Here is a 26,516-nt window from a genome sequence, read left to right as displayed (position 1 = left end):
AAGAGAAAAAGTCTAATAACTGATAATTTCCACAACATTTATGCATTTTGGCATTCATGTTAAAAATCAACTTTTTCGTTATTCTTTTTCCCATTTTGATGATTAAAAATGCTTATAAACTTATTTTGTATGTTTTACATGGCTATCCACTATTTGTGTGAGAAAACCGCTTTCCTGAGCTCGCACAGCGTTCAGAACGCAGCAAACGCTTTGTCTTACCTTACCAAAGCAAAAAGTCTAATAACTGATCATTTCCACAACATAAATGCATTTTGGCATTCATGTTGAAAAACAACTTTTTCGTTATTCTTTTTCCCATGGTCATGATTAAAAATGCTTATTAACTGATTTTGTATGTCTTACATGGCTATCCATTATTTGTGTGAGAAAACCGCTTTCCTGAGCTCGCACAGCGCTAAGAGCGCAGCAAACGCTTTGTCCCATCTTACCAAGAGAAAAAGTCTAATAACTGATAATTTCCACAACATTTATGCATTTTGGCATTCATGTTAAAAATCAACTTTTTCGTTATTCTTTTTCCCATGTTGATGTGAAATCTTGTAAAAATGCTTATAAACTTATTTTGTATGTTTTACATGGCTATCCACTATTTGTGTGAGAAAACCGTTTTCCTGAGCTCGCACAGCGCTCAGAACGCAGCAAACGCTTTCTCTTACCTTACCAAAGCAAAAAGTCTAATAACTGATCATTTCCACAACATGATTGAATTTTGGCATACATGTTGAAAAACATCTTTTTCGTTATTCTTTTTCCCATGTTGATGATTAAAAATGCTTATTAACTGATTTTGTATGTTTTACATTGCTATCCATTATTTGTGTGAGAAAACCTCTTTCCTGAGCTCGCACAGCGCTAAGAACGCAGCAAACGCTTTGTCTTACCTTACCAAAGCAAAAAGTCTAATAACTGATCATTTCCACAACATGAATGAATTTTGGCATACATGTTGAAAAACATCTTTTTCGTTATTCTTTTTCCCATGTTGATGATTAAAAATGCTTATTAACTGATTTTGTATGTCTTACATGGCTATCCATTATTTGTGTCAGAAAACCGCTTTGCTGAGCTCGCACAGCGCTCAGAACGCAGCAAACGCTTTCTCTTACCTTACCAAAGCAAAAAGTCTAATAACTGATCATTTCCACATCATGAATGAATTTTGGCATACATGTTGAAAGACAACTTTTTCGTTATTCTTTTTCCCATGTTGATGATTAAAAATGCTTATAAACTTATTTTGTATGTCTTACATGGCTATCCATTATTTGTGTCAGAAAACCGCTTTGCTGAGCTCGCACAGCGCTCAGAACGCAGCAAACGCTTTCTCTTACCTTACCAAAGCAGAAAGTCTAATAACTGATCATTTCCACAACATGAATGAATTTTGGCATACATGTTGAAAGACAACTTTTTCGTTATTCTTTTTCCCATGTTGATGATTAAAAATGCTTATAAACTTATTTTGTATGTTTTACTTGGCTATCCACTATTTGTGTGAGAAAACCGTTTTCCTGAGCTCGCACAGCGCTCAGAACGCAGCAAACGCTTTGTCTTACCTTACCAAAGCAAAAAGTCTAATAACTGATCATTTCCACAACATGAATGAATTTTGGCATACATGTTGAAAAACATCTTTTTCGTTATTCTTTTTCCCATGTTGATGATTAAAAATGCTTATTAACTGATTTTGTATGTCTTACATGGCTATCCATTATTTGTGTGAGAAAACCGCTTTGCTGAGCTCGCACAGCGCTCAGAACGCTGCAAACGCTTTCTCTTACCTTACCAAAGCAAAAAGTCTAATAACTGATCATTTCCACAACATGAATGAATTTTGGCATACATGTTGAAAGACATCTTTTTCGTTATTCTTTTCCCCATTTTGATGATTAAAAATGCTTATAAACTTGATTTGTATGTTTTACATGGCTATCCACTATTTGTGTGAGAAAACCTCTTTCCTGAGCTCGCACAGCGCTCAGAACGCAGCAAACGCTTTGTCCTACCTTACCAATGCAAAAAGACTAATAACTGATCATTTCCACAACATGAATGAATTTTGGCATACATGTTGAAAAACATCTTTTTCGTTATTCTTTTTCCCATGTTGATGATTAAAAATGCTTATTAACTGATTTTGTATGTCTTACATGGCTATCCATTATTTGTGTGAGAAAACCGCTTTGCTGAGCTCGCACAGCGCTCAGAACGCTGCAAACGCTTTCTCTTACCTTACCAAAGCAAAAAGTCTAATAACTGATCATTTCCACAACATGAATGAATTTTGGCATACATGTTGAAAGACAACTTTTTCGTTATTCTTTTCCCCATTTTGATGATTAAAAATGCTTATAAACTTGATTTGTATGTTTTACATGGCTATCCACTATTTGTGTGAGAAAACCTCTTTCCTGAGCTCGCACAGCGCTCAGAACGCAGCAAACGCTTTGTCCTACCTTACCAATGCAAAAAGTCTAATAACTGATCATTTCCACAACATAAATGCATTTTGGCATTCATGTTGAAAAACAACTTTTTCCTTATTCTTTTCCCCATTTTGATGATTAAAAATGCTTATAAACTTATTTTGTATGTTTTACATGGCTATCAACTATTTGTGTGAGAAAACCGTTTTCCTGAGCTCGCACAGCGCTCAGAACGCAGCAAACGCTTTGTCTTACCTTACCAAAGCAAAAAGTCTAATAACTGATCATTTCCACAACATGAATGAATTTTGGCATACATGTTGAAAGACATCTTTTTCGTTATTCTTTTTCCCATGTTGATGATTAAAAATGCTTATTAACTGATTTTGTATGTCTTACATGGCTATCCATTATTTGTGTGAGAAAACCGCTTTCCTGAGCTCGCACAGCGCTAAGAGCGCAGCAAACGCTTTGTCCCATCTTACCAAGAGAAAAAGTCTAATAACTGATAATTTCCACAACATTTATGCATTTTGGCATTCATGTTAAAAATCAACTTTTTCGTTATTCTTTTTCCCATGTTGATGTGAAATCTTGTAAAAATGCTTATAAACTTATTTTGTATGTTTTACATGGCTATCCACTATTTGTGTGAGAAAACCGTTTTCCTGAGCTCGCACAGCGCTCAGAACGCAGCAAACGCTTTCTCTTACCTTACCAAAGCAAAAAGTCTAATAACTGATCATTTCCACAACATGATTGAATTTTGGCATACATGTTGAAAAACATCTTTTTCGTTATTCTTTTTCCCATGTTGATGATTAAAAATGCTTATTAACTGATTTTGTATGTTTTACATTGCTATCCATTATTTGTGTGAGAAAACCTCTTTCCTGAGCTCGCACAGCGCTAAGAACGCAGCAAACGCTTTGTCTTACCTTACCAAAGCAAAAAGTCTAATAACTGATCATTTCCACAACATGAATGAATTTTGGCATACATGTTGAAAAACATCTTTTTCGTTATTCTTTTTCCCATGTTGATGATTAAAAATGCTTATTAACTGATTTTGTATGTCTTACATGGCTATCCATTATTTGTGTCAGAAAACCGCTCTGCTGAGCTCGCACAGCGCTCAGAACGCAGCAAACGCTTTCTCTTACCTTACCAAAGCAAAAAGTCTAATAACTGATCATTTCCACAACATGAATGAATTTTGGCATACATGTTGAAAGACAACTTTTTCGTTATTCTTTTTCCCATGTTGATGATTAAAAATGCTTATAAACTTATTTTGTATGTCTTACATGGCTATCCATTATTTGTGTCAGAAAACCGCTTTGCTGAGCTCGCACAGCGCTCAGAACGCAGCAAACGCTTTCTCTTACCTTACCAAAGCAAAAAGTCTAATAACTGATCATTTCCACAACATGAATGAATTTTGGCATACATGTTGAAAGACAACTTTTTCGTTATTCTTTTTCCCATGTTGATGATTAAAAATGCTTATAAACTTATTTTGTATGTTTTACTTGGCTATCCACTATTTGTGTGAGAAAACCGTTTTCCTGAGCTCGCACAGCGCTCAGAACGCAGCAAACGCTTTGTCTTACCTTACCAAAGCAAAAAGTCTAATAACTGATCATTTCCACAACATGATTGAATTTTGGCATACATGTTGAAAAACATCTTTTTCGTTATTCTTTTTCCCATGTTGATGATTAAAAATGCTTATTAACTGATTTTGTATGTTTTACATGGCTATCCACTATTTGTGTGAGAAAACCGTTTTCCTGAGCTCGCACAGCGCTCAGAACGTAGCAAACGCTTTGTCTTACCTTACCAAAGCAAAAAGTCTAATAACTGATCATTTCCACAACATGATTGAAATTGGCAAACATGTTGAAAAACATCTTTTTCGTTATTCTTTTTCCCATGTTGATGATTAAAAATGCTTATTAACTGATTTTGTATGTTTTACATGGCTATCCATTATTTGTGTGAGAAAACCGCTTTCCTGAGCTCGCACAGCGCTAAGAACGCAGCAAACGCTTTGTCTTACCTTACCAATGCAAAAAGTCTAATAACTGATCATTTCCACAACATAAATGCATTTTGGCATTCATGTTGAAAAACAACTTTTTCCTTATTCTTTTCCCCATTTTGATGATTAAAAATGCTTATAAACTTATTTTGTATGTTTTACATGGCTATCCATTATTTGTGTGAGAAAACCGCTTTGCTGAGCTCGCACAGCGCTCAGAACGCAGGAAACGCTTTGTCTCATCTTACCAAAGCAAAAAGTCTAATAACTGATCATTTCCACAACATGAATGAATTTTGGCACACATGTTGAAAAACATCTTTTTCGTTATTCTTTTTCCCATGTTGATGATTAAAAATGCTTATTAACTGATTTTGTATGTCTTACATGGCTATCCATTATTTGTGTGAGAAAACCGCTTTACTGAGCTCGCACAGCGCTAAGTACGCAGCAAACGCTTTGTCTTACCTTACCAAAGCAAAAAGTCTAATAACTGATCATTTCCACAACATGAATGAATTTTGGCATACATGTTGAAAAACATCTTTTTCGTTATTCTTTTTCCCATGTTGATGATTAAAAAAGCTTATTAACTGATTTTGTATGTCTTACATGGCTATCCATTATTTGTGTGAGAAAACCGCTTTCCTGAGCTCGCACAGCGCTCAGAACGCAGCAAACGCTTTGTCCTACCTTACCAATGCAAAAAGTCTAATAACTGATCATTTCCACAACATAAATGCATTTTGGCATTCATGTTGAAAAACAACTTTTTCCTTATTCTTTTCCCCATTTTGATGATTAAAAATGCTTATAAACTTATTTTGTATGTTTTATAGGCTATCCACTATTTGTGTGAGAAAACCGCTTTCCTGAGCTCGCACAGCGCTCAGAACGCAGGAAACGCTTTGTCTTACCTTACCAAAGCAAAAAGTCTAATAACTGATCATTTCCACAACATGATTGAATTTTGGCATACATGTTGAAAAACATCTTTTTCGTTATTCTTTTTCCCATGTTGATGATTAAAAATGCTTATTAACTGATTTTGTATGTCTTACATTGCTATCCATTATTTGTGTGAGAAAACCGCTTTCCTGAGCTCGCACAGCGCTAAGAACGCAGCAAACGCTTTGTCTTACCTTACCAAAGCAAAAAGTCTAATAACTGATCATTTCCACAACATGAATGAATTTTGGCATACATGTTGAAAAACATCTTTTTCGTTATTCTTTTTCCCATGTTGATGATTAAAAATGCTTATTAACTGATTTTGTATGTTTTACATGGCTATCCACTATTTGTGTGAGAAAACCGTTTTCCTGAGCTCGCACAGCGCTCAGAACGCAGCAAACGCTTTGTCTTACCTTACCAAAGCAAAAAGTCTAATAACTGATCATTTCCACAACATGATTGAATTTTGGCATACATGTTGAAAAACATCTTTTTCGTTATTCTTTTTCCCATGTTGATGATTAAAAATGCTTATTAACTGATTTTGTATGTTTTACATGGCTATCCACTATTTGTGTGAGAAAACCGTTTTCCTGAGCTCGCACAGCGCTCAGAACGCAGCAAACGCTTTGTCTTACCTTACCAAAGCAAAAAGTCTAATAACTGATCATTTCCACAACATGATTGAAATTGGCAAACATGTTGAAAAACATCTTTTTCGTTATTCTTTTTCCCATGTTGATGATTAAAAATGCTTATTAACTGATTTTGTATGTTTTACATGGCTATCCATTATTTGTGTGAGAAAACCGCTTTCCTGAGCTCGCACAGCGCTAAGAACGCAGCAAACGTTTTGTCTTACCTTACCAATGCAAAAAGTCTAATAACTGATCATTTCCACAACATAAATGCATTTTGGCATTCATGTTGAAAAACAACTTTTTCCTTATTCTTTTCCCCATTTTGATGATTAAAAATGCTTATAAACTTATTTTGTATGTTTTACATGGCTATCCATTATTTGTGTGAGAAAACCGCTTTGCTGAGCTCGCACAGCGCTCAGAACGCAGGAAACGCTTTGTCTTACCTTACCAAAGCAAAAAGTCTAATAACTGATCATTTCCACAACATGAATGAATTTTGGCATACATGTTGAAAAACATCTTTTTCGTTATTCTTTTTCCCATGTTGATGATTAAAAATGCTTATTAACTGATTTTGTATGTCTTACATGCCTATCCATTATTTGTGTGAGAAAACCGCTTTACTGAGCTCGCACAGCGCTAAGAACGCAGCAAACGCTTTGTCTTACCTTACCAAAGCAAAAAGTCTAATAACTGATCATTTCCACAACATGAATGAATTTTGGCATACATGTTGAAAAACATCTTTTTCGTTATTCTTTTTCCCATGTTGATGATTAAAAATGCTTATTAACTGATTTTGTATGTCTTACATGGCTATCCATTATTTGTGTGAGAAAACCGCTTTCCTGAGCTCGCACAGCGCTCAGAACGCAGCAAACGCTTTGTCCTACCTTACCAATGCAAAAAGTCTAATAACTGATCATTTCCACAACATGAATGAATTTTGGCATACATGTTGAAAAACATCTTTTTCGTTATTCTTTTTCCCATGTTGATGATTAAAAATGCTTATAAACTTATTTTGTATGTTTTACATGGCTATCCACTATTTGTGTGAGAAAACCGTTTTCCTGAGCTCGCACAGCGCTCAGAACGCAGCAAACGCTTTGTCTTACCTTACCAAAGCAAAAAGTCTAATAACTGATCATTTCCACAACATAAATGCATTTTGGCATTCATGTTGAAAAACAACTTTTTTCTTATTCTTTTCCCCATTTTGATGATTAAAAATGCTTATAAACTTATTTTGTATGTTTTACATGGCTATCCATTATTTGTGTGAGAAAACCGCTTTCCTGAGCTCGCACAGCGCTAAGAACGCAGCAAACGCTTTGTCTTACCTTACCAAAGCAAAAAGTCTAATAACTGATCATTTCCACAACATGAATGAATTTTGGCATACATGTTGAAAAACATCTTTTTCGTTATTCTTTTTCCCATGTTGATGATTAAAAATGCTTATAAACTTATTTTGTATGTTTTACATGGCTATCCACTATTTGTGTGAGAAAACCGTTTTCCTGAGCTCGCACAGCGCTCAGAACGCAGCAAACGCTTTGTCTTACCTTACCAAAGCAAAAAGTCTAATAACTGATCATTTCCACAACATAAATGCATTTTGGCATTCATGTTGAAAAACAACTTTTTCCTTATTCTTTTCCCCATTTTGATGATTAAAAATGCTTATAAACTTATTTTGTATGTTTTACATGGCTATCCATTATTTGTGTGAGAAAACCGCTTTGCTGAGCTCGCACAGCGCTCAGAACGCAGGAAACGCTTTGTCTTACCTTACCAAAGCAAAAAGTCTAATAACTGATCATTTCCACAACATGAATGAATTTTGGCATACATGTTGAAAAACATCTTTTTCGTTATTCTTTTTCCCATGTTGATGATTAAAAATGCTTATTAACTGATTTTGTATGTCTTACATGCCTATCCATTATTTGTGTGAGAAAACCGCTTTACTGAGCTCGCACAGCGCTAAGAACGCAGCAAACGCTTTGTCTTACCTTACCAAAGCAAAAAGTCTAATAACTGATCATTTCCACAACATGAATGAATTTTGGCATACATGTTGAAAAACATCTTTTTCGTTATTCTTTTTCCCATGTTGATGATTAAAAATGCTTATTAACTGATTTTGTATGTCTTACATGGCTATCCATTATTTGTGTGAGAAAACCGCTTTCCTGAGCTCGCACAGCGCTCAGAACGCAGCAAACGCTTTGTCCTACCTTACCAATGCAAAAAGTCTAATAACTGATCATTTCCACAACATAAATGCATTTTGGCATTCATGTTGAAAAACAACTTTTTCCTTATTCTTTTCCCCATTTTGATGATTAAAAATGCTTATAAACTTATTTTGTATGTTTTATAGGCTATCCACTATTTGTGTGAGAAAACCGCTTTCCTGAGCTCGCACAGCGCTCAGAACGCAGGAAACGCTTTGTCTTACCTTACCAAAGCAAAAAGTCTAATAACTGATCATTTCCACAACATGAATGAATTTTGGCATACATGTTGAAAAACATCTTTTTCGTTATTCTTTTTCCCATGTTGATGATTAAAAATGCTTATTAACTGATTTTGTATGTCTTACATGGCTATCCATTATTTGTGTGAGAAAACCGCTTTCCTGAGCTCGCACAGCGCTAAGAACGCAGCAAACGCTTTGTCTTACCTTACCAAAGCAAAAAGTCTAATAACTGATCATTTCCACAACATGAATGAATTTTGGCATACATGTTGAAAAACATCTTTTTCGTTATTCTTTTTCCCATGTTGATGATTAAAAATGCTTATTAACTGATTTTGTATGTTTTACATGGCTATCCACTATTTGTGTGAGAAAACCGTTTTCCTGAGCTCGCACAGCGCTCAGAACGCAGCAAACGCTTTGTCTTACCTTACCAAAGCAAAAAGTCTAATAACTGATCATTTCCACAACATGATTGAAGTTGGCAAACATGTTGAAAAACATCTTTATTGTTATTCTTTTTTCCATGTTGATGATTAAAAATGCTTATTAACTGATTTTGTATGTTTTACATGGCTATCCATTATTTGTGTGAGAAAACCGCTTTCCTGAGCTCGCACAGCGCTAAGAAGGCAGCAAACGCTTTGTCTTACCTTACCAAAGCAAAAAGTCTAATAACTGATCATTTCCACAACATGATTGAATTTTGGCATACATGTTGAAAAACATCTTTTTCGTTATTCTTTTTCCCATGTTGATGATTAAAAATGCTTATTAACTGATTTTGTATGTTTTACATGGCTATCCACTATTTGTGTGAGAAAACCGTTTTCCTGAGCTCGCACAGCGCTCAGAACGCAGCAAACGCTTTGTCTTACCTTACCAAAGCAAAAAGTCTAATAACTGATCATTTCCACAACATGATTGAAGTTGGCAAACATGTTGAAAAACATCTTTATTGTTATTCTTTTTTCCATGTTGATGATTAAAAATGCTTATAAACATATTTTGTATGTTTTACATGGCTATCCACTATTTGTGTGAGAAAACCGCTTTCCTGAGTTCGCACAGCGCTCAGACGGCAGCAAACGCTTTGTCTTACCTTACCAAAGCAAAAAGTCTAATAACTGATCATTTCCACAACATGATTGAATTTTGGCATACATGTTGAAAAACAACTTTTTCGTTATTCTTTTTCCCATGATGATGATTAAAAATGCTTATTAACTGATTTTGTATGTTTTACATGGCTATCCACTATTTGTGTGAGAAAACCGCTTTCCTGAGCTCGCACAGCGCTAAGAACGCAGCAAACGCTTTGTCTTACCTTACCAAAGCAAAAAGTCTAATAACTGATCATTTCCACAACATAAATGAATTTTGGCATACATGTTGAAAAACATCTTTTTCGTTATTCTTTTTCCCATGCTGATGATTAAAAATGCTTATTAACTTATTTTGTATGTCTTACATGGCTATCCATTATTTGTGTGAGAAAACCGCTTTCCTGAGCTCGCACAGCGCTCAGAACGCAGCAAACGCTTTGTCCTACCTTACCAAAGCAAAAAGTCTAATAACTGATCATTTCCACAACATAAATGCATTTGGCATTCATGTTGAAAAACAACTTTTTCCTTATTCTTTTCCCCATTTTGATGATTAAAAATGCTTATAAACTTATTTTGTATGTTTTACATGGCTATCCACTATTTGTGTGAGAAAACCGCTTTCCTGAGCTCGCACAGCGCTCAGAACGCAGGAAACGCTTTGTCTTACCTTACCAAAGCAAAAAGTCTAATAACTGATCATTTCCACAACATGATTGAATTTTGGCATACATGTTGAAAAACATCTTTTTCGTTATTCTTTTTCCCATATTGATGATTAAAAATGCTTATAATTTCGTTTTGTATGTTTTTATAAAGACCATGCATTAGCTTGTGTAAGAAAACAGCTTTCCTGGGACCTGACAGCGCTAAAAACGCAGCAAACCCTTTATCTCACCCTTTATATCTTTACTTGTTTACGCGTGTTTGTGTGTGTATTATGCTTGTGCAGTTTGGGTCTGTGTGCAGGATGTGTAGTGTCTTGGCACTGTGTGTAGTGCGCGTGTTTGAATGTGAAACGAAACGTGTTTTCAGGTCGATGAGATGTTGAAGATCACACACACACACACACACACACACACACACACACACACACACACACACACACACGCACATATATGCACTGCATACACAAACATTACCTAGGCATACTACACCCATATAAACACACAAGAGACATCCTAAAAACACAACAAATCCTACAGACAGACATACATATCATAAACACACACATCACATATCCTACGCATCATACACAAATGATGACCAACTCAAGCACCTGAGCCAGTCACCAGAAAACACTGTTCACATTGAGTGACAGCTAGCAATGGCAGATCAGAAAGACACATACAAACATGACGAAGACCTAAACTATGTCATATTTCTTTAAGAGGTCTTAGTGTGTTGAAAAGGCACACAAGTTGTGAGGTGCGCCCAAGTGGCGATGGCACAGGTGCTTGGGCCACCTTATCATAGCTTGTAACTAATTTTCTTCCATTTTTTTAAAAAAGCTTCATGGCCCACTTCTTGGTTTTAACATTCCTTAGGGGCTTGCTCTGGAAACATGGGTAGACGGTAACAAAATTGGGTGCAGATTGATTGTAGAAAAAGATCCAAGGATCTTTGTGGGGGATGGGAGCACGTTTTATTGGCCCTAACTCCTTGAGAAAGTCTGCTCAACAAAATGGCAAAAGTATCCCATAAATTTTCACAAACATACTGCAGCCTACTATGGAACGCTCACCTCGTAGCACATCCTACAGCCCTTTGGATGTCTCCATGTAATTTTAATTTTTGTAGCGCAAGGGGGGCTCCTAGCAGGAATTCACACACACACACACACAAACACACACACACACACACACACACACACACACACACACACACACACACACACACACACACACACACACACACAGCCTACACACACCCTACACATCCTACACAAACCATGACCGGCCCAATCACCTGCGCCATAACAGACTCCGGGAAAATGGATAGTCTGTGGCCAAATTGTCTGCACAGTGCAGATTGATCCCACAATCCTAGGTTTTTTGTGAGTGTGAGGGTGGCCGTTTTTGACCATATCTCTTTGAAAATACCTCCGATAAGTCCTCTTGTTTGTGACCCTGTCCAAGATTGTCACAAGTAACCCATGCATTTCCACAAACTTACTGCCGCCTTCTATGAAACACTCACCACTTAGCACACTCATACAGCCCTTCGGGCTTGTCCGTGTGCTTTTCATTTTTGGGTTCTTTTATTCCTCGTGGGCCCTAGCAAATGTCGTGGAAGACAGCAGCGATAAGCTGAGCTGGGCAGACTCGGCGTTCCAGGAATACCTACTGTAGCAAAGCATGGGAAATGAATGACACCGTCTGTCTCCCTAGATGTGCAAGGCCTAGTTACAAGTTCGTGTTCTTAATTCACTGAGCAGTGTTTACAGTTGATGATTCAGAGACACCTGGTCCTGAAGCAGATAAAAACCTGGCCAATAGATGCCATTCAGTGAAAATGTAACATTTTAGCAATAAGATTATTATTAATTATCTCAACTGTCAAACTAGTCTAGCCCAAACCCATTTTTTAAGGTTTTTCACAAAATAATTTTCATTTATAACATATAACATATCATGTTAATATAACATTTTAAAATGTATTTTTTCATCTATTGTTTTCATTGTTTTCAGCTAATTGTATTTTTTTTAACCGTCACAACAACTTCTGCATGTTCATGTTTTTGTAACTACGAAACAATAAAGGCAGTATGGACCGTGCTTAAAACTTTTTTTTTTTTTTTATAAGAATTTACACACATGGTCTGTTGTAGCTCATATAGGTCACAATCATTTGGTAACCTATTAGATTTATGATTTTGGCATCGGTTTAACTATAAAATAAAACAAAATGCATTACAACATAATTATGTTATCATGTAGTAACATAATTACCACAGAGACATTGCAAAACTGGGTAATTTTTATGGTATACCTTAATGCATCTCTTCATTGGGTGCCCACACTGAGCATTTTTTCTCCGGTTTGATATATAAAAGAAAATGTATGAGGCGCCATATACGGCTTAAATCAAACTTCATTCATGCACACCCTTTGAAACACTAGCATACACATATATGAAACTGTCACACATACATACATATATGTTACTAACTGCTCAAACAACTACATATGAAATGCACGTGCACAGCTATGAGAACTCTGCGTGCACATAAAATGCTTGGGTTTCTCGAGCCATTTTGTCAACTCACAGAACATTCCATTTCTAGGGTGGCTGAGGACCTTCACTATTTTCCTGGCCTTGGTCCAGCACCGCTTACTGTATATTGAGTGCAGGTGAGGGAGCTCGGTGTGGATGATGCGCTCAGCTGGGCTCCAGACGAGTGGCAGCAGACGCCATCAGGTTCCTGGTAATGACGGGGGTCTGGTAGTTCCTCTTCTGCTTTGTACCAAGGTCCACTATCAACACCTTTGTCTTGCTGAAATTCAGGAGAAGATTGTCTATCTGGCACCATTTCTCCAGATTTCTGGAGATTTTTCCAATCTCCTCTAGGTAGGCCATCTCATTGTTGTTCGTGATCAAGCCCTCCACTGGTGGAGTTGTTAGTGGCCACGCAGTCGTACGTGTACAAAGAGTACAGCAGGGGGCTCAGAACACAAACATAGGGGGCTCCAGTGCTGAGAGAGAGGGAGGCTGAGACATGTCCGCACATCCTTACTACCTGTGCTCTGCCAGTTAGGAATATGGAGATCCACTGACTCATAGATGGGCTGAGTCCCAGGTGCTCCAGCTTGGTGGCGAGTGTGGAGGGAATTATGGTATTAAATCATAAGCTCTAGTCGCTGAAGAGCATTTTAACATAATTCCCCCTTCGAGTGTCCAGGTGAGTGAGAGATGTATGGAGGAGATAAGAGATTGCATCATCTGTAGAGCGGTTTGGGTGGTATGCAAACTGTAATGGGTCCAGTGTGTCAGGTAGTGAAGAAATGTCTCCGACCAGCCGTTCCAAGCACTTCATCACTGCAGAGGTGTGGGCTACACGGCGATAGTCATTGAGGGAAGCAGGATGGGGTATTTTCGGAACAGTAACAATGACGGACTCTTTGAAGCATGTGGGGATCACTGACTGAGGTAAGAAGAGGTTGAATATCTCTGTGAACACAAGTGCTAGCTGGTACTGACCATGCTTCGTTTGTTCTCGACCACGCCATTGTCTCATGTTTGGATTCCACGCTCACTGAGTTTTGTTATCGACCTATGGATTTGCCTCAACGACTACGAATTCGGATCACGGACCTTTCTCTCATCTCTCTGGCTCTGAACCTCACTCGCCTTCGACCACGAATAAGCTTCACAAAACCAGCCTCCAACCTGGGCGGCTTCTCCATTCTCTCGCCGGCTCTCCACGTGTCTGCAACACTGCGCGAGTCGCGCTGCACCCAAAGCTTCCTCGCCGGCTCTTTGCACTTCCGCATTCCTGCTCAGGACACACAAGGCGCTCTCGCCGACTCGCGGCGCTTCTGCATTTCTTCCAGGCCCACACACAGAGCTCGCACGCGCGCTTCCGCGTTCCAGCGAGACTCTCTGCTCACGCCACAGCACGGAACTTAACCTACACCTACTCTTTAATCCACTCGGCCGGCCCAGTCTGCTACACAAGCATTATCACGAATGTATCATTTGTCACTCGGAATCACCGTCTAACTCTGCGCTTGGATCCATCATGCCCTCTTGCGCCCCTTGACAGAATAATCTGGTTAAAGGGAATGGATCCAGCAGAGGCTGCTCGTCTGAGGGGGGCAGTAGAGAGCCAAGAAACCCTCTTAGGAACACATCAGCAGGAAATCACACAGATCACTAATACACTTTAAACCATCACCAAAACCTTGCAGTCTCTCTCCACTCAGATTCAGAATCAGCCACCTCCTGCACCCACTATACCATTGACTTCCGGACTTTGGCTCCCTCTTGTGACTGGGACGAAAAAGCTCTGTTCGACTTGGGACTTCTCCATGGGCTTTTAGACTCAGTTAAAGACGAGCTCGCGGCTCGTGAACTCCCCTCGGACCTGCAGGGACTCATTGACCTAGAAACGCGTATTGACGCCCGAAAGTGGATTCGACGATCTGAGCGGCAGCCTTGTCTCACACCATGCACCTCTGCACCAGCCTTAGTCACTCCCGAGGCCCATAGGCACATAGGCCGCACACGCATCTCACCCAAGGAACGCCAGCGCCTCAGAGACAACGGCGCCTGTTTTTTATTGCAGCCAGATCGGTCACATTGTGCGCTCCTGCCCACTAAAAGGGCAGGCCCCCTCGTAGTTCTGGGGAGGCAGGGGGGCCCCGCATCTGTTTCTTCCCCGGACCAACGATCATGTTTCTCTGTGACTCTGACCCATGACGACCAATCACGCGTTAGTCGACTCCGGGGCAGATCAGAATTTATTCTCCTTTTACACTGCCTCCAAATTCAATATTTCTCTCACACCCTTGCCTCAGTCCTTCACGGTTCAGGCTCTTGATGGCAGCAAATTAAACCCGATTACCCACCGTACTGCCCCCATCGCCCTACACTTTTCAGGAAACTACACAGAGACCATTTCCCTCCTAATTTTTCATATTGCCCATGCACCCATTGTTCTATGCCTCCCTTGGTTAAAGCTGCATAACCCACACATTGACTGGGTCAAAAGAAGGGTCCTGGATGGTAGTCCTACCTGCCTTCATGTCTACGCTCTGCCCCTATGGGCCAAACCTTGTCCACGCCACGAGAGGTGATCCCCGACCTAACCAAGGTTCCCACAGAGTATCATAACCTAAGTCAGGTGTTCAGTAAGTCACGGGCCGTCTCCTTACCTCCACATCGCTCTTATGACTGTGCGATTGACCTTCTTCCCGGCACCTCTCCACCCAAGGGGCGACTTTACTCCCTCTCTCGCCCTGAGAGAGAGGCCATGGAACAGTACATAAAGGAGTCACTTGCCGCAGGGATCATCCGCCCATCCTCTTTGCCAGCAGGGGCAGGGTTCTTCTTCGTGAAAAAGGACAAATCCCTCACACCCTGTATTGATTACAGAGGGCTAAATGAAATCACGGTCAAGAACCGCTACCCCCTTCCTCTGATGTCATCAACCTTCAACCTTCTCCAGGACGCCCGTGTCTTCACTAAACTGGATCTGAAAAACGCCTACCACCTTGTCAGGATACGGGAGGGTGATGAGTGAAAAACCGCCTTTAACACATCCACCGGTCATTATAAGTATCTAGTGCTTTCTTTCGGCTTAACCAATGCGCCAGCAGTGTTTCAGGCTCTTGTCTCAATGTCTTTGTCTTTGCTTAATCGGACGACATCTTGATTTTCTCATGCTCAGTCAAAAGGAACACAAATCCCACGTTTGCCAGGTCCTGCAACGGCTACTTGAGAATAAACTTTCCGCCAAGGGGGAGAAATGCGAATTTCATTGCTTGTCCAAATCCTTTTTGAAATATTGCATCTCCCCTGAGGGTGAAGGCGGTCACTGACTGGCCAGTACCGTCATCAAGACGCGAACTCCAGCCCTTTTTAGGGTTGGTCAACTTTTATCGCCACTTCATCCGGAGTTACAGCATGGTCGCGGCCCCACTTACGACCCTCACGTCTTCTAAGATCCCATTCTAATGGAACCCCCAGGCATACATAGCATTCAAGGATCTTTTTTTGGAAATGAATTTTTTTTTATTGGTTTTCTTAAACATAACATACAAGTACAAAAATCCAACAACAGCTAGGTTAATGTACTATTTACAAAACAAACACAAAAAAACCCACAAAAAAAACTAAAAACAAACAATCAAAAAAAACATACACAACAATGGTGATCACCGAGTAATAACCAGAAATACCACTGTAAAGCACCACAGATTAAGCAAGTCACAATCTAAACATGGATCTATTATCAGTCACCATTAAATCCACAGTCTGAATAAATTTCTCCCATATTTCCACATCTTTATAATTTTTATTCAATTTGGCTAACAGTTTTTCATATGATACATTCTCAGTCATAAATTCAATGCACATTTTAATTCTAGGACATTGAATATCTTTCCTATGTAATACCTATGTAATACCTTATATTGAATAAATTTGCCTCTTGCTTCTTTTATATACTTTCCACTGTTGGACAAAATTCTCTAACAGGTGTCTTTATCTATGTCACTATCGATGTCTCTCTGCCAAATCAGTCTTAGGTTTTCACAGTTATTGTCATTGATCCTTAAACAGAGTTGGTAAAATTTAGATGCCCTTTGGACAGGTCTTGGTAGTTCAAGGAAATTTTCTAAAACATTTTTATTTTGTTCCATGGGAACCTTTACCATTAAGCAGTGCCTAATTTGTAAGTATTTCCAGAATTGATCACGACCTTCTAACTGAAACTTTTCTTTCAGATTATTAAAAGACAAAAGTGTATTATTACTAAATAAATCCTTTAGTGTACGTATTCCGTTTCTAAACCACTGTCCCCAAAAAAAGGACTTTTTACCAACTCTAATGTAAGCGTAATTCCATATTGAAGAGTAATGTTGACACCAGTAAGAAATCCGACATTTTTTGTGGGCAATTTTACACACCTCTTTAGAATGACGCAGTATTGGGTTGTTCATTGGGTGTTTTAAATCCCCCTCTGAATTTTGGGAAAAGCCTCTATCGTCCTGAAAGGGGAAGTAAGTTGTCATTCTATCAATACCCAATCTAAAGCTGAATCTCATTCCCCCAATGTCTAGCGAGCTTAGAGATTTCAAATGCTATTTTATAGAGCTCTACATTAGGTAATGCTAAGCCTTCCCTGTCTCTAGGCAACCATAATTTATTTACCCCAATCCTGGGCCTTTTACCTTCCCATAAAAAAATTCTTAATCCTAGCATTATATTGTGTATGGTAACAAGGAGGAGGCATGGTAACAGGAACCATTCCTGATATGTAATTAAACTGTGGCACTACCACCATCTTTATTATATTAATCTTCCCCCATAAAGTTAACATAAGTTTTTTCCAACTATCTAATTTTGTCTGTATTTTCTGCAACAAAGGTTCCATATTTAAATACAATATATTCTCTAAATTAGGGCTCAAATTGATGCCTAAATATTTAATTCCTTTATTCATCCATTTAAATTTAAATGTGTTCACTGAGGAGGAAAAACATGCTCGTGATACTGGCATAGCCTCTGACTTATGCCAGTTTATTTTATATCCTGAAAATTTTCAATAAGATTCAATTACATTAAGACGTGCTGGTAAGGAACATGTTGGTTCTTTAACTAAAAGCAATATGTCATCAGCATATAATAATAATTTGTGTTCTCTTTCCCCAGCAAATATGCCTTCAATTCTTGGGTCTTCTCTAATCATTGACGCAAGCGGTTCTAAAACTAATATAAAAAGTAATGTACTGAGAGGGCAGTCTTGACGGGTGGCCCTAGACAAATTAAAAAAGTTATTCCATTAGTAATTATAGCTGCTTTAGGGTTGGAGTAGAGAATTTTAACCTACTTCACAAAACCTGAACCAAAACCATATTTCTCTAAGGCAGCAAACAGAAACCCCCACTCCACCCTGTCAAAGGCTTTTTTCGCATCTAGGGATATTGCCACAATTGGGTCTAAATTAGAATGATTCATCCGTATCAGATGTAATAACCTCCTCATACTGTCGGCCGAAGATCTATTTTTTATGAAGCCCACCTAATCTTTATATATTATTTTAGGTAGAATACCTTTAATCCCGAGGCCAGTAATTTTGTTAACACTTTGAAGTCCACATTTAATAAACTTATTGGACGGTATTTAGCAGGATCTGTCAGGTCTCTTCCTGGTTTTGGTATGACTGTTATTATAGCTTCATTAAAACTGTCAGGCAGTATATTATCCTTAAGTACCTCTGAATATACCTCTGTTAATATTGGGGTCAACTCCTCCACAAACTTTTTGTAATATTCAACTGGGAATCCGTCAAAGCCTGGTGATTTTCCAGATTTCAAAGACATTATGATCTTTTTGACCTCTTCTTGTGTTATCGGTGCATCTAATAAGTCTCGTTCATCAGGGGATAAAATAGGCAGTATAACATTGGTCAAAAAATCTTTTAACTCTTCCTGACTATAGCTGGATTCTGATGTATATAATTTTGAATAAAATTGGTTAAAAAAACTATTAATTTCTTTGTCTGAGGTAATCACCTTATTTCCTTCCTTAATTGCAGGTATGATATGGGATTCATCACATTGCTTTATCTGCCTAGCTAGCAGGTTCCCCGCTTTTCCCCCACTTTCATAATACTTGGTCTTTAATTTAAATAAAGCATATTCTGCTTTTTTGTTAAAGAGTTCGTGTAAATTAAATTTTAACTGACAAAACTGTTTAAATTTTGGTTCCGTGAAACCTTGCACCAATTCTTTTTTTAAATCACTAATTTGTTTTTCTAAAAGTTTCACTTTTCCAAAATATTCTTTTTTCTGTCTAGTAGCATAAGCAATACATTTTCCCCTTATATATGCTTTAGATGCATCCCATACTGTTGCTAATCTTGGGGTTGACCCAATATTAAGCTCAAAAAACATCTTTATGTCATCCTGTAAGGAATTTACAAAAACCTTATCATCCAACATAAAAGTATTTAATCTCCACCTCCCTCTTTTCTTATTATCGATCTTCATTTCTAATTTCAGCTCCACCTGTGCATGATCTGTCAGTGATATAACACCAATTATACAGTCAGCAACAGAGTCAATTAATGAGTTGGAGATCAAAAAATAGTCAATTCTCGAAAAGGACTTATGACAATTTGAGAAGAATGTGTATTCCCTTTCTCGTGGATTCACCAGTCTCCAAATATCTGTTAGTCCATTGTCATCCTTCAGAGTGTGGATAGCAGCCCTGTCTCTGGGGTTAGATCTGATCGTCTTTTGACTTCTGCCCAGGATGCCATCCATAGTTTGATTAAAGTCACCTCCAAGTATAATGTATCCCTCGAGATTAGCCAATATTTTGTTTACTTTGTAAAAGAATTCAGGCTCCTCCTTATTTGGTGCATATATATTGCACAGCACTACTTGAACATCATTAAGCTTAGCTTCTATGCAGAGTATACGGCCGTATACTTGTCTTTATGTTGCTTTGCTAATACCAAATTTTTTTTTTTTTTTCACTAGAATAACTACTCCGCTTTTCTTGCTTGATACCGAATTGTGAAAAACATGACCGACCCAATCCCGTCTTAATATCAAAGCTTCCCTTTCGTCCTTAAAATGCGTTTCTTGCAAAAATGCAATATCAACTTTCTTTAGCTTAAGATATGTAAGTATTTTCTTCCTTTTAACAGGTGACCCACATCCGTTTATATTCCAAGTTATAATATTTATAATTTGCCTATCCATTCCACACTAATAAAATATAATATTTTGCACCTAATGTGCTCCATGACAACTTCCTTGCTGTGCTCCAAATAAGAAGGTAAAATAACCCTTTAATATATAAACTGGTGTTATCCTCACTGTCACATCTGAGTAAAAACCAACAGATAAACTTCCACCATTTTTGTGAACAACAGAACCTTAAAATGCATACAAAAAGTTCGAAAAAGAAAGAAGAATGTAGAAAAAAACACTGTCCTTAAGGGACAGAAACCCGATTGTGGGTGAGAGCTTTTGGTCCGTGATGCTCATAGTTAGCGCACACGCTAACTCGGGAAGACAGACCCCAAAGCTTTCCCGGACCCACCTTCTGAATCATGTCTCATAATACTTCGACTTACATATTTCCAGTGATTTACTCATCACCTCTTTGTGTCTGGATGTGATCCTTTATATAACTTTCTGCTTCCATGTGATCTGTGAAACTCTGTTTCTTCCCCTTCCAAGTAAACTTAAGTGTCGCTGGATGAACCAGCGTATGTCGAACCTTGTGGTCCCAAAGTAACTTCTTCGTTGTGGAGAATTTTTTCCTCATCATTGCTCTCTCCCTCGACATATCCTCAAAGCTTGCAGTCTTCCCATTTTAATCCTTTGCTCTTTTTTGCTTCTGCCAAGACTCTCTCCCTCGCGGTATAACGCAGAAATTTCACCATCACTACTCGGGGACGTTGATCATCGTTAGGCTTAGGTCCGAAACTCCGGTGACTGCGCTCTATCTTGAACTCCAGTCCCGTCAACCCGAAGCCCTCTGAAAGGATCTTAAGCACGAAGTCGTTCATTTTGTAGCCTGCTTCTTTCCCCTCCATCCTCCACGTGCGAAATACGAGACTTCGCTTCATCGAGTCGGGCCTGCACGGAGCTAATTGCATCTTTAAGTTCCGTAGTGGTCGCTTTAATAGTGACCATATCACTTGCTACCCCTTGCAAAGTAGAGTTCATTTTGCTAATTTCGGCAAAAAGATCTTTCAAATTCGGGTTTTGATTAACTTTACTTGACTCTGGCGACGGGAAGTTGCTAGCTTCTGCGCTCGTTGTTTTTAGGCGTGTTTGAACCCCTCGAATTGGCTGCTTGGAAGATGTCATCTTGTCGTCTGTCAATTACTTCAAGTAAGAAGTAAATTATCAATCGAAATTTGTTTGAATTTGCGAAGCAAATATCCTAAGTAATGTAATTACTGGTGGGTATTCAGGGCCGTGCTCTAGCGTGCTGCCATTTTCCAACTTGACATCACGTGACTCCAGCATTCAAGGATCTTAAACATCGCTTCACCACTGCTCCCATCCTCATCTTTCCTGACCCCTCCCTCCAGTTTGTTGTGGAAGTAGACGCGTCCAAAACAGGGGTGGGGGCCATCCTGTCTCAGAGGTCCACAGAAGACAATAAACTTCACCCATGCTCCTTCTTTTCCCGCAGACTCACACCCCCTGAATGCAACTACAATATTGGGGACCGTGAACTATCGGTGGTCAAATTGGCCCTAGAAGAATGGAGGCACTGGCTGGAAGGGGCCGACCACCCCTTTCTTGTGTGGACTGACCATAAGAATCTGGAATATCTAGGAACGGCAAAAAGACATACCTCACGCCAGGCACGGTGGTCGTTATTCATCTCTCGTTTCTGGTCCACGCTGTCGTATCGCCCTGGTTCCAGGAACGCTAAGACGCCCTCTCACGGCAATTCTCCACCTCTCAGGACGCATCCACGACGAAGACTATCCTTCCTTCCCAATGTCTCGTGGCAATAACCCGGCTTACTGTGGAGCAGCTTGTCCAGCAGACCCTTGAACGGAAACCAGGCCCAAGCATCGTCCCACCTGACAAACTCTTAATCCCAGTCTTTGTACGACCACAGGTGTAAGACTGGGCTCACACTTCCAGACTGGCATGCCACCCTGGGGGCAGCACGCACTCGCTTCTGGTGGTCAATGATGAAGGAGGATGTCAAGAACGTGGCGTCCTGTAACACCTGTGTCAGGAACAAGGTTACCAACCGCCTTCCTGAGGGTTTCCTTAGACCGCTTCCTATTCCCCACCGCCCTTGGTCCCACATCTCCATCGACTTCGTCACCGGCCTACCACCATCCCAAAACAATACCTGCATCCTGACCATTGTGAATCGCTTCTCTAAGTCTGCACATTTCATACCACTACTGAAACTCCCGTCTGCAAAGGAAACAGCCGAACTACTAATCAACCACGTCTTCTGATATAGCGGACTCCCGGTCGACATCGTCTCGGACAGAGGCCCCCAGTTTTCTGTCCAATTCTGGAAAGCCTTTTGCAACCTCGTCTGTGCTAACCCCAGCCTTTTTTCCGTATTCCATCCTCAAACTAACGGCCAAATGGAACGAATAAGCCTGGAGCTGGAAAAATCATTAAGATGCATGGTCACCTGGGATCCATCCTTCTGGAGCCGCTTTTTACCCTGGGTCGAGTATGCCCACAACTCGCTACCTACCTTCTCCACAGGCATGTTCCCCTTCCACTGTTGCCTGGGCAATCAACCCCCCTCTTTCCGACCCAGGGACCTCAGCCCAAACCTTTATCCGGCGCTGCAAGAGAACATGGCAGCCTGCCCGCAACCAACTACCTGCCCGCAACCAACTACAGCGCACCGTAAGTGCCTTCCAAATCGTCATCGGTCACCAGCCCCTAGATATCTTGTCGGCCAAAGGGTCATGCTGTCTGCACGTGACCTCCCCTCAAGACCACATCCAAGAAAATTTCACCAAGATTCATCTGACCTTTCACCATCACCCGGATCATAAATCCATGCTCCGTCCGACTATCTGTACCACTCTCCATGCACAGAATCAATCCCACATTTCACGTCTCCCAAATCTGTTGACTGGTCCCCTGTCCACTATCTCCACGCATCCAACCCCCTCCCCCCAATCGACTCATAGACAGAGGCGAAGCCTTTACAGTCCGTAGACTCCTCAGGTCTCGCCGCCACGGACGTGGTCTCCAGTACCTGGTGGACTGGGAGGGCTATGACCTGAGAAGTGGAGTTGGGTACCAGCCAGGTTCATGCTGGACCGCTCCCTAATTGCTGACTTTCATAGACTCCACCCTGAGGCACCTACTAAACGCCAGGTGAGGTTATTAAGTGGGGGGTATTGTCACAACCCGTCAAGCTACAGCTCTGCCATGTATATATCATTATATGCATCATATAAGCACTCCTGTTCCACGTTCCCAACCACCCCTTGCATCTTGCCACCTCACCTTCTGCTCTCAACATACCTGTGCATCCTCCTTACCTATTTAAACCATGCTCTGCCACGCTCTGGCACCGTCACGTTGCCAGATTATTGTGTGCCTTTCGTAGGCCAATTTTTCAGCGTTAATTCAATGGGGGTCCATGTCCCCGATGCAAGCCTTGCATTATAGGCAGCGGTGCGAGATCTCAGAGCAAAGGTGTTTTATAAAGGATTGTTTTATTCACCCATGGCTTCTGATTGGAAAACGTTGTGATGTTTGTTTTTTCGACGGTATCATCCACTAGTTTGTGCCGATCCACTAGCCACCGATTAGTCCGTTGAGCGTGCAACCTTTCTCTGAACTGGAACGTTCTGTTTGAGTTTTTGTTTGTATTTTGGCATGAAAATCTGGATTCCCCAAACAGGGGGTGAGATTTTGCCCTGTAACTCTCCTTGACTGTAGTATAGCAATGATCCAGTGTCTGGTGCCTGTGTGAGTCCCTAAAAGGCAGTGTCCGTGTCCTCTTGAGGCGGAATATGAATGGCACTGATTATAATCGATGTAAACTCCCAAGAAAGGTAAAAAGGACAGTAGTTCCAGGTTGGGTGTGCAGGAGCGTGTGAGAGGCACAATACTTGCGGTGTTGCACCAGCTGTTGTTCACCATTAAACACACTCCACCGCCCCTTGACTTCCCAGAGTCCCGTGTCCTGGAATGCGGTGAACCGAGAAGAACTCGGCCAGCTGGATGGCATGGCCGACACCGCTGGGTTCAATCGTGTCTCGGTGAAGCAGAGGAGATTGCAGTCTCAAATGTCTCTTTGGAACTTTACACTGGGCCTGAGGTCATCGAGGTTGTTCTCCAGTGACTGGACGTTGGCGAGCAGGATGGTAAGCAGAGATGTGCTGTGTGCACAGGCTCTCACCCTGTTTCGTTTCTCTTGATGCCGCCGCTTTGCTTCACATCCTTTGTTGTCCCTCAACATCTTACTCGGCCAGCTTGGATCCAGAGTTAAAAACTTCAAATTGTAAGTACATTACACCAATAGGAACAAGAGTGTCTCTATCATACCAAGTAAACTCAATGGTGATGAATTTGCCGGTTTTCCATCACTGAAAACTAATAAAAAAAAATTTAAAAAGGTGTCGGAGCAGTTGTGACAGCAGCTGACCTCACCAACGCCATCTTGAAACAGACACACAGAAACTACTAACATCATTTTCGTTTTAGCACGTTCAAAAGGCATACTGGTTGTGTGGTGCGGCCGATAGCACTGGTCCTTGGGCCTGCTCATCGTTACTTGCAACTATATTTCTTTTCCTATTTTCAAAGCTGCAGGGCCAACTTCTTGGCTTTCATCTTCTGAGAGAGCTTCTTGATGGACTACCAGACTGTGGTATAGTATGTGCCGGCCTGAGACCCACGAGTCTTCCTCACCTGACCGTGCATGCGGAAGCCCCATCATGATATTGGTGGCAATGTACCCTAAAGAGTGCTGCACAGGACTGCCATGAGCAATCTTGAGGTGGGGATTATCTTCATCAACCATTGCGTGACCGATTGTACGCAACCCAAATTAATCGTTGTTGAATCTTAAATGGGCAGATGTACTTCTTGGCTTCCACCTTTAGATAGCTCAGACTCTATGACTCTATCTGCTTGAAAAGATGTCACAATTAACCTACGCATTCCAACAAACGTTCTGCGGCCTTCTACGGAACACTCACCACCTAGCACATCATACTGCCCTTCAGCCTTTTTGGTGCTTTACATTTCTGGCTGCTTTTCATTCTTTGTGGCTCCTAGCGAGAGTTGTAGCAGACAAGAGCAGTAAGCTGAGCCAGCCAGACTCAGACTGGAGTTCGAGGAATTATATACTGTAGCCTTGCATGATAAATCTCATGAATATCTATCTTGTCTGCCTAGATGTGAAAGGCTTATTTACAGGTTCCTGATCAACTGACCAGTGTTAACAGTCGATGATTGAGGGACACCTGGTTCTGAAGCAGGTGAAAACCTGGCCAGTAGAAGTTATCTCTGCTCATCAGGACAGTTTTGAGAACTCATTAAGAAGGCTTTAACTTATGGCGCCTTAAGTGAGTTAGAGGAGTTCACTGTCTCCAAGATCATCTCACGACCAACCAGAAACATTCAAGCACTCACATCCAGGGACTGGATTAATAATGTGTGTGTGTGTGTGTGTGTGTGTGTGTGTGTGTGTAAAGACACATTATTTTGATAATGTGAATTATGTGTGTTTGTGTAAAGAAACATTATCTTGATAATGTGAATTTTGTTTTAAGGTAGTTGAAAAATCTGATTTATTCTGTGTGTGTGTGTGTGTGTGTGTGTGTGCGTGTGTGTGTGTGTGTGTGTGTGTGTTTAAAGACATGTTGTCTCTTTTTTTAGTATAGAACTTTTTTTCTGTTAACTTAAAAAATGTCAACCTGTCTTATCTCAGCCAGTTACCTAATTAGGATGCTTAGTAAGCTAGTTAGTTTTTGTTCATTTATGTTGGTAATTTATGTTGAATGTAGGACTCTTTCATTTCACTGTGTAATAAACTGTATATGATTAAAAAGAAAAAAAATCCTACTTGAACTTGGTACCACACGTAAAGCAAACAACAAGCTAAAGACCCATGATTTGTTTTGACCCGCATGTGAAAGCCTACACCCTGAAATTGGGGCACGCACATTTCCTGGGGGTGCTGGGGTCCAGTTAGATGTGTCCCTCCACTACAGAAACATTAGCTCACACCGTCCCCAGGCTGACCCTCCATCAGAAGTACTCAGGCCTACGGCCTGCATTGGGGCAGGCGGACGTCCAAAAGCCACCATTCCCCCATGGTTCCTATCTTTTTTCCCTGCTCACTGCTTACTGAAGGAGTCTTCATTATTTTCTTCTATAAACTATAAACAATGTAAAGTTGTTTTCTGTATCTATATAATTATTATCTTCTTATTTTATATTTATTAAAACTTTTCTTATTCATACTGTATTTTTTTATGATTATAGTCATATTCTTAGTTTGAATACTCTATTTTCTTTTTTAATGTTTAGGTCATGGGAGGTTGTTAAAGAATTTCTCTGAATATCATATTGTATATGGCTGTGTATAATTGTATAATTTGAATTTCATTTGAAACAAAAATTC

Source organism: Clarias gariepinus, chromosome 2, assembly GCF_024256425.1.
Source record: "Clarias gariepinus isolate MV-2021 ecotype Netherlands chromosome 2, CGAR_prim_01v2, whole genome shotgun sequence".
In the NCBI taxonomy this organism is placed as follows: domain Eukaryota; kingdom Metazoa; phylum Chordata; class Actinopteri; order Siluriformes; family Clariidae; genus Clarias; species Clarias gariepinus.
Note: the sequence above shows the minus strand (reverse complement) of the source record.